The sequence below is a fragment of the Mytilus galloprovincialis genome, chromosome 14 (genome assembly GCF_965363235.1).
Source record: "Mytilus galloprovincialis chromosome 14, xbMytGall1.hap1.1, whole genome shotgun sequence".
Lineage (NCBI taxonomy): Eukaryota > Metazoa > Mollusca > Bivalvia > Mytilida > Mytilidae > Mytilus > Mytilus galloprovincialis.
Window position 1 is genome coordinate 21,299,671 of NC_134851.1, and position 18,207 is coordinate 21,317,877.

An 18,207-nucleotide genomic window follows, 5' to 3' on the forward strand; every position below is an offset into this window, starting at 1 on the left:
TGTGTCAATAGTACACGGATGTCCCATTCGCACTAACTTGACATTCAGATTCGGAAAGTTCATACCATAGACAACATGTGTACTAAGTTTCAAGTTGATTTGACTTCAACTTTATCAAAAAATACCTTAACCAAAAACTTTAACCTGAAGCGGGACTGTCACGAAAAAACCAAAAAAACATAAAACCTCTGGGTTGGGCATAACTATTAAGAATATATCCAGAAGTTAGCAACATTTATTCTGTATCAATTATATGAACGTAGAAGTTACCCGATTGATCGACGTAAAACGCTTGTTATATAACAAGACATAAAAACAATATAGGATTAAACTAACTGTTTTATTGGTATGAAGTGGAGACTTCCAGTCGTGTTTCACAAGTACTGTATTAAACTTCTGATTGCTTCATAAAAACTCATGCTGCTTAATAAATATCCCACCATTTTAGATGCTCATTATGTTCTCTTTAATAGCAACACTTTGTAATGCTTGTGATATATCTGATCACCGAACAGTGGTTTATAATAATATTATTGAGTATCCTATAGAAATGTAACGTACATAATTACATTTACAACAAAAAGAAGGCTTTGGAGAGTCGTTATCTTGATGGAAACATTTTGCTTTGAATGACTATTTAGATGAGAAGCTAAACACTTAGTTAACATACTTAACATTTGGGTATTTAAAAAATCCAAATTATGCAGACAGAGTTTATCTATGAGCTTAGGTTCAAACAGAACGACAAAAGAGAATTTAACAATATTAGTTATTAAATGCACTATTTCAAAGTACCTAATTATTAAACATATTCAGATTGTTAACGAATCAAAAGGAATAAAAGTTAAGCAATACATGTAATCGTTTAATACTGATTGAATTTTGTACACAATTGTGGTTTGGAACAAATTGAAGCAGACAAATCTGAACGGAAATAGATAAAGCAGAAGATATCATACGAATATTAAAACTGAAATGTCGGTGACAAACTGACAACGCCATGGCAAAATAATACGTATGAAATCTCAATTTCAATTTTGATTCTAACCCTTGAAAACCAATAATATAGTTGATCCAATTCAAAATAACAAGTGTGTCTTTCATGGACCGCCTTATGTTTAAAAATATTCAAAATTTTTCGGGTAGTTGAGGTTTTAATTCAAGTATAAAATATATTGTACTCTTAATCAAGTAATGAACTTTTAATCACTTGCATATACTGTTTGTATTTTCAAACTTCATATATTAACCCTTTTTACCTTTCAATCTTATATTATTTATCTTTAAATGTTGTGCAAAACTTTCTCAGTTTTCTACATAAGAAAACCAGGAATGTATCAAGTCAGGAATATGACAGTTGCTGTGCATTCGTTTAATGGGTTTGTTCTTTTATTTTTTCCATTTGATCAGGAACTTTCCGTTGAATTTTCTTCGGAGTTCAGTATTTTTGTGATTTAACTTTGGATTCCCTCCATCAAATTTGATTATCTATTACGTATGTAGTTTTTGCTATTTTTATATAATTTAATTTTGGATGTAACGCGTCTTCTGACTGGCTGACGTTATTTTGTTATGAGCCCATAGACATAATTCAGTCATGTGACCGTGACGTCATCAACGATTTTTCATGGTTGTCTGCGGTTTAAAATGGAATTTAGAACTAAATTATAAGAAATAACTGTAATATTTTTTCTGGCTATTCGTAATAACATAAAAAATGTGGTGCACACTGTTAAATAACCCACCATGCGCGTTATTTAGTTTGCGCCAATTTGTTTATGTTATTTTTTCATAGACAGAAAAAATATTACAGTCATTCCTTAATTAACTTTGAATCTCCACATCAACCTTAATACAGTTATCGAATTATTTAATCATTCACTCTATTTAGCATAGCTTCAATACATCTGCTCATCATTTATTCGTTCTTAACAAATGCCAGTAAAATTGAAATGTGAATTTGCATATATGTAATATAATGGAATCAACAGCTACAACGCATAAGTAAAGTAATCACAAATAAAGTTTTATTATATACAAAGCGAATCTTTTGTCTGTTATTCCAAATTAGCAACCACGCAGGCTATCTCAGACTTAAAATAAACCTATAGGATCATCGCTATCTATAAATTCCAATACATTTAACAACCTTAACTGACTTTTACAGCTGTCAGCTAGATCCATGCAGACATTTTTATCATTCTCAATCATTGTATACTTTTATACGCTTGGTCTTTAATTCTATAGTTTTTCAATCCTTAAAAAGGCTGACCCGTCTCGTATCATTTTTACGCTTTTTTGCTTTTAATGGGTTAGATAGGACAAACGATGATACTAAATAAATGTCAACAAAATATCACTTCGTTATTTCTAAATATTTTCTTGATGAATTTAATTAACGAAGAAACATTATAATAAGAGGCATCGGAAATTAATTGCATTCCACTTCATAAATTAGAACTTAATTACCTCATGCATTCCTTGTGCAAGCCGTTCTACCAACATGTATGTGTATGTGAAGCAAAATGCATACGAAGTATCCAAGTACTTATTATAAGTACGATTCATAACACAAGGACATTATATTGAAAATAACAGAAAGCTCTAAGATAGTATGGAATGTTTTCTATGAAAATAATCATAATAAATACGTTTTATACGAATTGGTTTTGCATATATAAAATCACCAGTCAACTATGTGTTAAATGCCTGAAATTGTTTGAAAATGCCTGTTCCAAGTCAGGAATATAACAGTTGTTGTCCATTCGTTTTTGATGTGTTTTGCCATGTGATTAGGGACTTTCCGATTTGATTTTCATCTGAGTTCTGTATTTTTTGTGATTTTACTTTTTAGATACAGTGGATACCCATTGATTAGCTTAAAGATAACACGACACTGGGGTATTAACGCTTATCCATGTAAAAGAGGTGTCTTTCATTTATGTAAAAGAAGGACAAAAGATACCAGAGGGACAGTCAAACTCATAATCGAAAATAAACTGACAACACCATTGCTAAAAATGAAAAAAAAAAAAACAAACAGACAAACAACAGTACACATGACATAACATAGGAAACTAAAGAATAAACAACACGAACCATACCAAAAAACTAGGGGTGATCTCAGGTGCTCCGGAAGGGTAAGCAGTAAATTGTACTTGAAGTTTTGTTGTGACGACATTTTACAATTAAATTTCCTTTCTTTATTACACCTCAATATTTTTGGACTAACATAATTCGGATACACTTTTATCCGATAAGATCTATGAACGTTCATGATTTGAGAATCTAATGTAAAGGCTTTCAAAAACAAATGAACCTAAAGTATAATGATTCAGAAACTTTTCCATTATTTATAAAATAGGCATAATCGATCTAATTTTCCAATGAAACATAAGTCTAATAAAAAATGTTTAAATCTACTTCTCGATTTATATTTTACAAGTTTATTCAAAAAGATACAATGCAACCGATTAAATTAGCATAGACATCAAAATAGCAACTTGATAAAACTTGATAAAAACAAAAGTTTGATATAATAACCAAAGAACGAACAGATAATTACTTCCATATTTCTGACTAAGTGCAAACATTTAGCGCAGAAAATGCCTGGAAAAACCTCTTACTTATATGACAGTTGTCAAAATGTCGTTTTTAAATATAAAAAGCGCAATCTTATGTATATATTGTACCGTATTGTATTGATACATGTAAAATCGGCATATAAACATCATCCGATTGGTTACTTTACTTCAAGCAACGAATTATAACTCCTTACACGACAAATGCGAATTTGCAAAAGTCGAAGTTTAACTAGTTCCAGTTGTAAACAGAAAATCATTAACCAATTTAAAGTCAGTGAAAATAAGTACACAAAGGGATCAATTTAATATAATTTGATAGCCTTATATTAATGACAGATTAAATAAGCGTTGATTATTCAAAGGGTAAACGCGTAGTGAATTAATTGTCGTGTAACCAATGTGTGGTTCGCTTGATCTTCGTTTTTCATTGGTCAAAATCTAGCTATGCTGTTAAATGTTTTTGCGTTCCTTTGCATTTGCTATTGAACTGGTGAGAAAAAGGTATTTATGCCTGATGATAAAAAACGCATATTTTTAAATTCATTTGAATAGAAAAGATAAAGTTGGTTTAAATGACGTTTAAAAGTCGTTATAGAAACAGATTTAACAAACGATTTTTTTTTGTAGTACAATATTTCTCACTCGACTGTTAAATACCAATTATTTCAAATGGTCGAGAAGCCTGGTGCTTTAAATTTAAATTTGTTAATTGTTTCTAATGGAGAATCACATTCGATGTAGTAGTTTGATGATTTTTGTTTGCCTTCCTTTTGGTTGATAATATAATTTGTTCAATTTATGGGGATATCCTATATATCATTCTAAAGATGTGGAACACAACCACTTCCATTTACACATATTTTACAGAGCAAGCAAAATATTATACGTTAAAACATTTAACATCCTACGGGTGCGGGGATTTCTGCATTGAAGACATGTTTGGTGACCTTCCGGTGTTGTGTGTTCTGTGGTCGGGTTGGTGTCTCTTTAACACATTCCCCATTTCCATTCTCATTTTTATATATACTGTTATAAGCAACATTTTGCATCCACTGACCGAAATATCTGGCAACTCTGACAAAATTACGTACTTCAACCTGATGTGATGTCTTATTATACGCTGGAAGGCATATTTTGGTATATGTTAACGAGGATATAGATGGGGTTTAGTCTTTTGTAGACGAAACGCGCGTCTGGCGTATAAAATTTTAATCCTGGTATAGATTATGAGTTTATTTACAGAAAGAGAATAAATTACACAGACAAAATAAATTTGATAAAGAATAAGTTAAAACAAAATAAAAAACAATGATTTTTTAAATATAAAAGATAGAGAGTATAATTGATAAAGATTAGGAAAACCTTGTTTAACCATTGGTGAATGATGAAATAAAGGATCCCCCATCAAGACCCTCATGATTTACGGAAATGTTGCATATTGGTGAGATACATACGATATGAGCATAAAATATAAGGCTGAAAAACATATCCTCATATTTCATGATACGGCTTTGTAAATAAAAAGAAATGAAAAGTTCCCTTTTCTGATATTTAAAAATTCTACTGCGTTGTTGTTTCGTGTATTATTTTACGATGTTTTATTGTACATATGTGTGATTAAATCATATTGTATTATACTTTATTCATAACAAGTTTGAATTGTAGAGTTTATGTCCTAAGATTTCAAAATGTTATCATCGAAGTACAAAGAAGCAGATGACCGCTCTAATTCTAGTTCACGCGTATTTGGTAATTGTCCAGTACACATATACAGAAAGATAAAAAAAAAAATGAAAAAAAAATGATGCAGCATTTGCTGATATTCTCAGAAGAATGGTCAACGTCGCTCTTAATCTGCCATTGTAAATCTGCATGGTACTTTTAGAACTCAAACATGGTATATAACATCAAAAGGATTGAATCTTAATTGTTTACATAAAACTAAGTGGCGAAATATTTAGGTAGTAGGAGTTTAATTTCTTAAGATTCTTCTCACGGGAATCTGATTTGTACTTATACATGTTATAACATTTAAATTATCGTTAAATATATCTTCATTTGCAAATAAAACAAAAAGTTATTAATGGATTTTGAAATATTTCCCACCATGTCAAATTTATTCGTGTATTTTCTGAACTCTTTTTATTAATAAAATATAGTTATGTCATTAAAAGCATCTGATAAATATGTATAAAGTGCATAGGTTTATTTTACATTCTTCATATTAAAATAACGGAAAGGAAAGATATGAAACAAATATCGCAAACCTTTGGCACATGCGCTAATTTAAGATACCTCCATGTTTTCATCGCCGTTAGATCAACATTCTAAATAAATCAAAGTTTTATAATTTTATAAATAGATAGAATTAAGGTGAAAGTGGTTTACAGATGTTCTACTTTTGTAAATCGATTAAGAAGAGACCGTGAAGGTCACAAACAAAAAAGAGAAAATTGCATGAATTGAAAAATGAAAGACACTGTGTGCATTGGCACGTTACGTGGCTGTTTTACAAGTATCGTCTTCGATGCGAATAGACACTCAGTCAAAATGACAATATCGGAAATAGGTTTTAGAAATTTGTTATAATGTTAAATGTTATTGATCAATTATTTATACAAACCATTGAGCTTAAATCGGACAACAATTGTCAATGTCAGTTATAAATATTTCAAGGTATCTTTGTCTTCTTTCTTTTTAATTAAACCCAAATGATTATTAAATTCGTAAGTGCATACCAAGTAATCCCCATACGAAATCAAGTAACTGACAAATTTTGAATTATATGATAAATAAATGAGCATTCTACAGGCTCAGTCAAAATGTTAAAGGTGGTACCTAACACTACAGGGAGATAACTCTTTAAAATCAGCTTAACGTTTTAATTACGTTGTGTTGTTAAGGGAATATTAAGCTTTTCAATGATAAAAATTAGTGTATATCATAATACTATATAACCAGTGTGAATTTTCTGATAAAACGGTTGGTTCAATTTTCTTGAAATTTTTAAACTTTTGTCAAATGGTCAAAGTAAATAATTTGTCAAAATGTTCAGAAAATTAAACGAGCAAAATTGATTTTAGTGAATGTGTTCGGTACCACATTAAACTGTTATCGTAACCCTGTGAACAAGATACAAGATCGTACAAGAGAGTGTCCTTCGTATTTTACCTTATTCGAAAACAATATGAAATTGTAAGTGTTTTGTCTTTTTTTTATATCGTAATTATCATTAATTTAATATTTTGGTTAACTGAACACGATTTAAGGGGATACGTTATCATATGATACGGATCTGACTACTGTGATAGACCGTATTGTCTAAGTCATGATTTAGCCATCTTTGGTTGGAGTTACGAAATCAAATATTTGTTAGGCTTTTTCTGTGTTATTTAATGTTTAAAAGGGAGAGGGGTAACCAATTAAACCTACAATTGAGAATGGAAATGGGAAATGTGCCAAAGAGACAACAACCCGACCATAGAGCAGACAACAGCAGAAGGTCACCAACAGGTCTTCAATACAACGAGAAATTCCGGCACCCAGAGGCGTCCTTCAGCTTGCCCCTAAACAAATATATACTGGTTCAGTGATAATGAACGCCATACTAAACTCCAAATTGTGCACAAGAAACTAAAAGTTAAAATAATACAAGACTAACAAAGGCCAGAGGCTCCTGACTTGGGACAGGCCCAAAAATGCGGTGGGGTTAAACACATTTGAATTTACAAGTTAAACTTGCGACAAATTGATTTTGTAAATATAAGACATATACAGTTTAGTGGGATAGGATATTGATCTCACGGCATTCAGAAACACTCATTACACTCAGGACACTTCTGTATTGACTTGAGTTACATGTATCATTGCTATGTTCATTATAATAAATTAACTGTTAACAAAACTTTGAAATTTTGAAATACTAAGACTTTTCTACCTCAGAAATAGATTACCTTCGCTGTACTTGGCAAAACTTTTAGGACTTTTTGGTCCTCAATTCTTTTCAACTTCGTACTTTATTTGGCCTTTTAAACATTTTTTAAATACAGCGTCACTAATGAGTCTTTTGTAAACTAAACGTGCGTCTATACTGTATATATAACTGACATTGACAATTGGCGTTTATATTCTTTTTTTTCATCCTGGTACCTATGACGAGTTTATTTACAAAAATCTTTGATAGAAATACAATTCGTCATCATGACAGATACTGTTACACAGAAATGTTACAAAATTGAAAATACCATGATGCCATTTTCTTGTTTTCAAGACAATTTCAATATGTGTCTGTGTTTATATTCAAATACAAGGATCCTTGAAGTGTCTTCTCCATGATCAATGAAAATCGCATTTAGTAAGAAAGTTGTTATATCAATCACAACGTTTGTACCATTTAATCTGTCAACTTTATGTCTTATCGGAAACTTTCATCTTGTGCGCGTTTGATAAACACAAACAACATGAAGATCGGCCAAATCAATTAATTGAAACGTATTAACTCTCTAAAATGAAGATCGTAAAATAGAAACTGAAAGTGATTTTCAATAAAGACGCATAAAAGTGTTTTATGATAAATTCACTTTTCGTGAAAACAAATTGGAAAAAAGCAATAAATTTTTGATGTCTTACTAAAGGCAGTAGATCTTTATGTCTCACTTCCTTGTGGGAGTTATTTGCTTGGGACAATAGGAAAAGAAAGCCACAAAAATGATAATAAAATATCAAAGAAAAGAAACATTGTGCGACTTTATAAAAGATTCTATATAGGTTACAGATGAACGTCTCAGATTGTAATAATCATGGTATGATAATCTCTAAAAGCTTCAAGACACAGATGCCGTAAATTCGGAAAAAAATCTCCATTATTTGAATTTTTAATATTTTCAAAGATGTCGTGGTGAAAAATTTTAACCGTTATATAATCAGTGGATATTATCGCATAAATTTTTCCCCGTCTTAGCTCATTATTTAACCCCATTACCACCGATATCATTTAAAAGTCATATGCAGAATTGATAAATCGTTAGCTTAGAATTTCAGACAGATAGAACATGTTGGTGGGCTGGTACTACATACTACTCCAGATAGTTTGCAGTCAATTATAGTGTCATTGTTAACATGTTATGCATTTTTTCAATACTTATGATTTTTGTTTTCTTTCTTCAATATCAGGGAGATGTCTTTATGTTTAAATATGCTCTAGATTTCATTATATCGTCATTTGAGCTACTCTCAATACTGTTTCTACAGTAAAATCGGATAACCCGGATAGCGTTTATGAACCGTTTTGAACTTCCCTTGGTGACCTGTATTTTTTGTTATTCAACAGATCCTTACCCTGTCGATGCAACATGTCACGTGCCTTTTGGAGCGTGTACGATTCATTTAGTTTTGTTTGTTCATACGATTTATATCTTCATAATGCATTTGTGAGTGTTAGCTAACAGCAAACAACTGTTGCTTAAATACTCATTAAACATGTCTTCTTACGTCAGTTTAAACATAGTTGATTCCATATAAAAGTACAATTCATTAAGAAAACCATTTATTATTCTATCTTATTTGATTCGGATTTATCTATCGTACATAGGTTAGCCAAAAGGGAAAGCGGTAAGACACATTCTTCTATAGGCGGCAAACTAAACTTTTCTAAATTTACAACTTTTTATTTCAAAAACCTGTACAAAACCGTTATGTTTGCTATTAGTACGTCATTTATATACGTCACACAAATGCATCATTCACTGTCAGTGGTGTCTTGTGCTGTCGTTAATGGAAGATGTCCGTTGTTATTCTGCGGTTTACATGTTTCTTATGTACTATTATAATATATATATGTAGGACTCTAAAGTGCGATGCGGACGCTAAAGTACGATGGTCACGCTAAAGTGCGATGGTCTACGCTAAAGTGCGATTCCTCCATACGCTAAAGTCCGAAGGTCTGCGAAAGTATAGACATACGAAACGTAGATGGATTATGACGTTATCAGTCGTTTATACGAACTAAAAATGAACACGCCGGAAGACATTGCGTAAATTATTAATTGTCGACTGAAACGTTAGTTGTACATTGCAGGAAAATATAACATGGATGTATAGTCGATACAAAAAAAGGAGTAAATTAAGCTCGCAAAACATCGCTTTTCTCTCTCATTTAGATTAAACAAATAAATGTTACATATTCCGACAATTATCGAATATTGTATCTGTAATGTAAAAAGGACGATTGTAAGGGGTTGTGTTCCCATTAGTGATAGACTACAACGTGTGAACGTTAAGTTACACAAATTATCACAATATTTAATACGCCCGAATTGTCAAAAATTCACTTACAAGACATATAGTATTCTGTGACACCAAAATTACTTTTTAGCAATTATTACGTGGTCGGTCTTTAAGAATCATTCACTTAAGACTACGGTTAAATTATAAGGCCTTTCACATATGGTATACCTTATAACACTAGATTATACAAAAGGACTATTTTTACATTAAGTGTTCTTTAACGCGTTTTATAAAGCCCTCGAACCTATTGGTCCATCGCACTTTAGCGTTATATGCCATCGTACTTTAGCAAACTAACAACCATCGCACTTTAGCGTGAGACACCATCGTACTTTAGCGTACACCATCGCACTTTAGCGTGACCATCGCACTTTAGAGTACCATCGCACTTTAGAGCCCTACATATATATATATATATCCGTTTCCGACTGAGTCTCTTGCGTTTGTTAATTGATACTTTATTCCTGTCACGCAGTGTTGTCATTTTAGCGATACTTCTTTAACATCGCCATACAAGTGGGAGATTTGCTAGCCAAAAAAAAGCCAAATTAAACCTACCACCATTTGCAAATATCCTGTCCTAAGTCAGGAATATAGCAGATGTCATTGTCTATGCAGGCTTGCGTTTGTTAATGTTACTCTTTGGTGTTTCTGTTGTTTCTTTGTTTTCCTCCTCGAGTTTATGTGTTTCCCTCAGTAATTTTTTTTAACCCAGTTCGGTTTACTCTTAATCGATTTATGGTTTTTGAACAGTGGTATACTACTGTTCGCATTATGTATTATTTTGTACATGCATTTGAAATTGGAGTCAAATGATATCATGGCCATCGTCGAACAAAGTTTGTTAATGGTTCCATGCCTAATGTCAATCTACATCAAATTTATGGATTGGAAGCCCTTCCGAATGATTCTCAAGATGTCACATTTTACATTGTAAAAAGTTAAAAAAAATTAAAAAAAATAATAACCTCCATGGAAAATTCACAACGTTATGTCTTATAGTGAATGTCAATAATAAAATGCTCAAACACATAAAACGATGGAAGACAACTGTTCCTGATGAGTGGTGGAAAAATGTACACAGCAGGTATTCATAATAAATAAATTGAAAAATATAGTTTAACAATAACACCCTTCCAGAAATGACTTTCTTCGCGTGCATTGGGTACACGAAAAGTCAACATAAAGTCGGAAAAAATTAATACTACGGTTTTCCCTAAACGCTAAAATGGTAAAATTTAATGATTGCAAAATCTAATAACCGAAAGCCATGGTGTGAATGCTGTGAAATGATGTGGGTTCAGTTTTGCTTAGACCGATCCGTCTGTCAATATTTAAATTATGATCTCATCTCTTAAACTCAACTGTTTGGGGAATACATCAATCAAAAAGATCATCTAAATCTCAACTTTTTTTCTGAATAAGGGTAAAGTTGAATATGTCGTGCGTCATGTTTTGTTTGCACCGAACGGATGAATTTATCTTTCTCAGACTAGTTGAGATTTTCAAACGGATAACTCATTGATATTTTATGTTACAGACATTTACAGAGAATGGTACCTAGTAGATTTCATGACGTTTATGTATATAAATAAACTCATGATAGATACCAGGATGTATTTTATTGATTGAATTTACATGTTCGGGACATGTTTTGTAAAATGGTTTCTAAGACGTTTGATTCCAATCGTTATATTTCCGTCAAAGCGTTTTGTTTAGGCGACTTTATTTGAATTCATTTGTGCGTTGGCTGGGGACAAATCTACCATTGCGTCAATACGTTGAAGTATATATTCGAATTTAATTATGGGAAACAGTTTCTGATGAATATTTAGATAAAGGAGTTCATTGATAAAAGTAATATAATTTTGTATTAAGGATTAAAAAAAATTTAAAATGTTAACGTTGTCATTTCAAAGATGCAGGTCTCATGTTGGCCAATGAAAAATAATGTCAGTTACTGCAATTGAAAACAAGAATGTGTCCACCGTACACGGATGCACCACTCGCACTATCAATTTATATGTTCAGTGGACCGTGAAATTGGTGTAAAAATCTTATTTGGCATTGAAATTAGAATGATCATATCATAGGGAACATCTGAAATAAGTTTCAGGTTGATTGGACTTCAACTTGATCAAAAACTATTTTAACCAAAAAATTTAACCTGAAACTTACACTATCATTTCCTATGTTCATTGGACCTTGAAATTTGGGTCAAAAATCTAATTTGACATTAAAATTAGAAAAATCATATCATAGGGAACATGTGTACTAAGTTTGAAGTAGATTGGACTTAAACTTCATCAAAAACTACATCGACCAAAAACTTAAACATGAAGCGGGACGGACAAACGAACGGACGCACAGACCATAAAACGTAATGCTCCTCTACTATCGAAGGTGGGGCATAAAAACACTTCAAGGAAACACTTTTATAGATTTACATTCATAGGTAAAGCTCGAACTCTTACTTTTTAAAATGCAAACACTGTCAAACACCTGGGAAGATATATGAATAAAGTCAAATTTAACTTTTGTCCATATCTCTTCTGATTTGGATGTGTTTGAACTTTTGAGTTTGACTTTTGATAAGGGACCTTCCGATTCGTATGTTCTTCAGAGTTCGGTATTTTGGTTGTTTTATTTTTTTTCGTATCTTCAGTCACACTTTTTTTTCATCATCCTTGTTTTCTACCTTCTTTTGATCATTTGCCATCCTTGCTAGCTACAAACTAGATTAAAAAGGACGAGTTTATTGTTGTGTATAGACATACATTTAGATCATGTAACCTTCGATGGTTTTTACGCGACTGTTCAAAATTTTACCGAGGATGTTCTACCGAGGAATAATAAAACTTCAATGTATTTGGCCAAAAAACATGATTACGGTATTTAAAGTCCTCAGTGCTGTTTAATCTTGTGTTTGTTTGGCCTTTTTTAAGCGTCACTAGCAAGTCTTTAATAGACAAAACGCGTGTCTGGCGTACACATAAAAAAAAAGTAAAATCACTAAATTCAAAACGGAAAGTACCTAAAATAATGGCAAAATCAAATGATAAAACAAATCAAACAAATGGACTACAGCTGTCATAATCCAGACTTGGTACAGGCATTTTCAAATGAAGAAAATGGTGGATTGAACCGGGTTTTATGGCACTAAATCTCTCACTTGTATGAAAGTCGTATCAAATTCCATCATATTTACAAAAATGCGTGAACAAAACAGACATAATAGGTTAAATTGTCAAAACAGGGATACAGCAATTTATCAACGTGTCACAGTTCCAATAAAAAGGGTAATCTATGTAGGTAGCATGATCTTATTTAGTTCCATAGTAGGTCAATTGTATCAATTAAAACAAATATAATGTATCAATACCCAAATGGATCTATTGTTGTTGTAACTTTCTTATCTTTTATCTTCATTTTCATACATTTAACAGTATTGCGTTCGTTATCGCTGTCCTTTTTCTTTAATAATCGTGATTTAACTTTGGTTTTATAACACGTCAGACTTGAAGCTGGACATATATTTCTAAAACAGTTAGGAATAGACAACTTTTATGACATAGAAGTTGAAATGTACATTAACAACAAACATTATTAGTGTTTAATGTTTCTGTGTTAATTGATGTTTTATGTTTGGAAACTTAGATTTTGTCGCGAATAATAAAAGAGACAAGACATTGGCAAATAAGTCGACAAATCTAAGTAATTTATCATTTTACATCAATGTTGATTTGTCCATTCGAAACTAAGAGGGTCTTGAAGAATAGAATGTATTTATTTTTATATTTTTATATTATTTTCGGCAATTGTCTGTATTTTTTACGTTTTATGTGTTTGATAAAGACAATTTTCGTTTTGAAATTTCCTTGGGAGGTTGGTACTTTTGCTATTTCACTTTTTTTCACAATTTTTGGTTTTTAATTCTTTATTTTTCACATTTCAAAACCCCCTTATTCTCTTTACTTTATTTAATAACCTAGTTTACTATATTTTGTAATTTATCTAAGTCAATATTTTTATTCTGTAAACCCTACAACGACCTTCATGAAAAGGTTAGAGACTTTGAGTTTTTTCTGTATTGATGTGTTTAAAATTCAAAAACATGGCTTATAAATGACATGACTTTGTACAACAAATACCTAAAAATTTCAATGTATGTTTTTCTGCCTTCAATATATCATGTATATACACGAAGCAGTCAATCATCACCTTGTCTTTATTCCTGTTAACTCACTATGCAGAGTCTAATTGCATGATTCAAAAACTGTATTCTATTGGTAAAAATACAAGGTTTGCAAACTTCAATCAATTAAAACCATATTAATATTAATCATAGGTTTTCAACCTGCAGTCAGCATTGAATTTTCTTTCATATAAACTCGAGTAATCAATTTCAATATAACAAATAACAAGCCTTATTGCGAAGTTTAATATTAGTATACACATTAACATTGTTCTATGAAACTGCATTTGTTTGTCAGAACAAAGAATTTGATAAAGTTTAATAAAAGAAAAATTGTTTACTTAATTGCGCAATAATTAAAAGGAAAGACCTAATGTAATATTCATTATTAAACAAACATCATTAAATGAAGCTAATTAACTCATTTAGAAATATCACTATTTGATAAAAAGGAATTTATTAAGCCAATTGTTGGTTATCTTATTAACTTGAAATATGCATATTATTTGTAAAAATATGACATGGAATATCAAAAAGATTGGACAGCAAAACAACAGAAGCAACAACATGAACAAAGTATTCAAATAAATAGATAGATTCTCAAAGCAACAAATGAACTCCCTGGGTTTTTGATAACGCTAAAAGACTTAGTCTACTGAATTGCTTTTGTATTTGCTAGAAAGAATTATTTGAAGTTCTGTTTAACAATTAAGAACTCTTTCCGTTTAATTTTACTGATTACAATTTGTTAATATATGAGGACTTAAAAAAGGGGTGGCCATTATTTCTTCATCATTTGCCTTCTAGACAATTTTACCTTTACAATTATTCCCTAATCTTAAAGCAACCGCGAGGAGACCGGATATATTTCATACTTAGATAGTAGGCGTGGTTTATGTCAATACAGGGTTAGTAGTGGTGTAATGTCTATATGTAAAAAACACGGTTTTGAGGAAGCATCTGAAAGGTTTTAAAGAACGAAGAAATAGATGATGAACGGTTAAAATTAATTCATAAAACACATTACAATCAGACTAGTTGCTTTTGTATAGACCATTGGAAGTATTACTAGATTTATTTCACTTGACTGGGCGGGGTTTAAGAAGTTTGCTTATTTAAGACCAGTCCATCTATAGACAGGATTTTTGGGATAAACTCATTATTGCTGTGTCAAGTTATTCTTCCCATATCAGACAATCAGTTATTTTGTATTTGCCTTTAGTGACACTGATCGGTGATTAGAATTCAATAATAATATAACGGCAATTACCCTTATCACACACATCTTTAAATAGACTGTCCTTAAGCAAATTAGAACACAAGCTTCGTTCGATCAGTTGAAATGACATTGGTAATAGGTTCTTAATATTGACGGGTTTTTCACTTTGATAGGCCACTAGTCTGACTACCAGTCGGTCAGATATATGCGTTACACAGTGTGCTAGTGACCTAATATGATATATGGTGTCAGTAAATACCATATTAGAATTAGAGCCATATGGAATTTAATAACCTCAGAGACATCGGATTAGGTCATTGAGCAGACTATGTTAATTAAACTGTGACGGCATGGTTGTTAAAATATCATCTTTTACGACAGACACAAATTAACAAATAAAAATACCTTATCTGCATGGTTTACCATCTACTTGCTACTATACACTATATATATTTTTATACTTTGTTACAAAACTTGATAACGACAACTTGGATAGGCATTGCTCGACTTAGGAAAGGAATCTTGAAATATATCCTAGTTGGTCCGGTGGTCTAGTGCGCTGGACACAAGGAATGCGGTGATGCCACTATATCTTAGATGCAAGCGTTCGAATCCTGCTGAGGCGAGATTAAAAAAAATGCTACCGATAATTAGCATACACTTATGAGCTAAACTTGAGACGAAGTTGGTTAATTTACACTCTTGTAGACATGATGCTATTGTTTTGTGGTCAGATATGAACATTTGTCTTGGAACAGTAACCGTTTTGCATTGCATAATCATAATGGATAAAGAAGAATGACTTGTATTGCTTTGAAAAGAATAACGGGGTAAGGGAATTTAAACTTAAGAATGTTCCCTTCTCTTTCAAAATTACAAGCTTTTTACAAGACTGTTCTCAATGAATATTATATATTAAAGAAAGGAACTAAAAAAGCAGCAATAAATAAAGGGAAAATTTTCAAATCCTTGTTTCCGTTAATCCCCAGTCCCACTAGACCACGATCGCACCATGCTCACTGCGATCTAAAATAAATTTAGAACGTGGTGAGGTCGCGGTACGGGTGGCATGACAATGTAAATTTTCGTTGCTTTCACGATGCTACTACGTCTTCATTACGCTTCTACAACGATCCCGCTACGATTATTACACGTTCTCACCGCGCTTATTCTGCGACCTCACTACGCTTATCAAGATCTTTCTACGCTCATCACGTTCTCACTACGATCATACCAAGAGTTATCCGTTTGCAACACGATCTTACCACGATTCTACTGCGATTACAGCACGTTCTTACCACGATTATACTACGTTCATACCTCGATCTTACTACGTTCTCAGCAATACCGTCAATATCGTGTTCCATATCAATACAGTTTCATTCCTTCTATTTCTGATTAATACGTAGATTTCTCGGAAACAATACAGTCATGCCACCAAAACCTACTAGAACACGTGGGCGTGGTGGTAGGGGTTGATGTAGAGGCAGAGGGAGCTCTGATAGTAACGAATTCTGACCAAGCAGAGATGTTGGACCGACCAATCCAACCTAAATTACAACCTATTGCTGGTCCATAAGCTCAAATGACGATATTTTAGTGAACGATACCACGTAGAGATGACACAGATGTGTCAATAGATATAGGAATATGTTGTATGAGTGCCAATGAGACAACTCTCCATCCAAGTTACAATTTCTAAAAGTAAACCATTATAGGCCAAGTAAAGGCCTTCATTACGGAGCCTTGATTCATACCGAAGGGCTCCAAAAATTACTAAAGTAAAACCATTCAAACAGCTGAGAACGTCATGGTCGCAGTGAGGGTGATAACATAGCTGTGAGCTCGTAGTGCAGACTCTCCGAATAGAATGAATCACGCTTTCGCTACGCTCTCGCTACGATGGTACAGCGACCTTTGCGATCTTACTACGATTTTAGTGCTCTCTCACTACGCTTCTATTTCGACCTGATTTCGCCATGACCGCACCACGATTGTTTTGAACATGTTCAAAGTTGGCCACGCTCATCACGATCTTGAAGACCTCACCACGACTGTGATACGACCTTACTGCGATCTACACGATCGTTCTACGATCATCCAAATTTGCATTTTTTTCACAGATCATAGTGCGGTCGTGGCCTAGTGGGACTACAGTATTAAGCCCCTGTCCCACTAGACCACGATCGCACCACGCTCACCGCGATCTAAAATAAATTCAGATCGTGGTGAGGTCGCGGTATGAGCGGCATGAAATGTAAATTTCGTTGCTTTCACGATGCTACTACGTCCTCATTGCGCTTCTACAACGATCCTGCTACGATTATACTACGTTCTCGTCGCGCTTATTCTACGACCTCACTACGATTATCACGATCGTTCTACGCTCATCACGTTCTCACTACGACCGTACCACGAGTTATCCGATTGCAACACGATCTTACCACGCTTCTACTGCGATTATAGCACGTTCTTACCACGATTATACTACGTTAATACAACGATCTTACTACGTTCTCAGCAATAACGTCAATATCGTGTTCCATATCAATACAGTTTCATAGATTTCTCGGAAACAATACAGAGTGCCATCAAACTCTACTACAACATGTGGGCGTGATGGTAGGGGTTGATGTAGAGGCAGAGGGAGCTCTAATAGTAACAAATCCTGATCAAGCACAGATGTCGGACAGACCAATCCAACCTAAATTACAACCTATTGCTGGTCCATGAAGCTCAAATGACGATATTTCAGTGAACGATAGCAGAGAAGACACAGATGTGTCAATAGATATCAATAGATATAGGAAGATGTGGTATGAGTGCCAATGAGACAACTCTCCATCCAAGTAACAATTTATAAAATTTAACCATTATAGGCCAAGGTACGGCCTTCAACACGGAGCATTGGCTCACATCGAACA

At 32.8% G+C, this 18,207-nt stretch overlaps 1 protein-coding gene across 2 annotated transcripts in view; it reads right to left on the reverse strand.

Annotated features, from left to right (window-relative positions):
• Positions 1–18,207, reverse strand: part of LOC143058607 (cephalotocin receptor 1-like) — a 64,360-nt gene that overhangs the window by 4,187 nt on the left and 41,966 nt on the right. The gene's annotated exons all lie outside the window — the stretch shown is intronic.